This window comes from Heloderma suspectum, chromosome 1 (genome assembly GCF_057233095.1).
Source record: "Heloderma suspectum isolate Gila_16-S chromosome 1, 16-S_ref, whole genome shotgun sequence".
In the NCBI taxonomy this organism is placed as follows: Eukaryota; Metazoa; Chordata; class Lepidosauria; order Squamata; family Helodermatidae; genus Heloderma; species Heloderma suspectum.
In genome coordinates, this window is record NC_139458.1 from 431,721,941 (window position 1) to 431,723,002 (window position 1,062).

The 1,062-nt window shown below is 37.9% G+C and overlaps 1 pseudogene; it reads left to right on the forward strand.

The window, feature by feature from the left end:
- Positions 1-265: 265 nt before the first annotated feature.
- LOC146360309 (uncharacterized) lies at positions 266-1,062 on the forward strand (annotated as a pseudogene).

The following is a 1,062-nucleotide window of genomic DNA, read 5'->3' on the forward strand; positions in this document are numbered from 1 at the left end:
TCTCCAAATTCCACCTTGAAGCGCATTCTGACCAATGTCCAGATTGTGATTTTTTTCGTGTATGAAAATTTGTGCATATTCATACTTATGTTCGAAATCCATGCATCAATTTTGCACATCTTTTGAAATGCACCCATTTTTCTCCAATTGTTTAAAGCACCTTTTTGAATGTTAGACATTCATACATAGATTAGTACAACATTGTAAAAGGCTGTGGTATTGGTAGTCTTATTATATTTATTTCAGTGGCTTTGCAAGCTGACATATGACCACTGAAAGCATTTCTCAGCAGTACATACGAGTCCTTTGTATTAAGGAAAATATATAGGCTCCTTTAATTATATAGAGGTGTATTTTCCACCTACCCTGTCCAGAGATTTGGGTCCTAATAGCATTTGGAACAGCTTTTCTGAAACCCTGACCCTTTTGGAGTTCCAGTATCCCAATACAAGATTTTTTGCTATGTGGGGATTTAAATGCAAGAATTGGGGTTGTCCTGTTTAAACAAGTGGGTGGCACGAACTATGGAGGAGGCGCCCAACACTTACCTACAGATAGAATTTCCCAGGATAAAATTATAAATAAGTCAGGCTTGAGGTTCCCAGATGTTTTATTTTTGCATAACCTACAGTGCTTGCATGGAACCTGCTATGATAAGACTATGGTCTTCCATACCTATTTGAATAACAGGGGTGGCAGTACAATAGATTATATGGCAGTTTCTGTCAACTTATTGCCTGACATATACAATTTTGAAGTTGACAACAACAGGGTTGAAAGTGATCACTTGCCCTTGTTTGTAACAATTGATCTCCGAGATGCCTGCCCCCCTCATTTCTTCCAAAACTTGGATGGAGTTAATTTCAAGGAATGGAAAATACGCTGGTCAATCAACCTTGGATCCTCTATTTCTCAGAGACTGCAGAGCATTACTTTTATACTGCCTCACCAAGAAATCCTGGACTCAATGGTTTGATAAGCATCTTACATGCTTATCAAACCATTATCCAAAATCTTAGACCCAAGTTGGTCTGTAATAAACAGCTAAATCCTAATAGATGA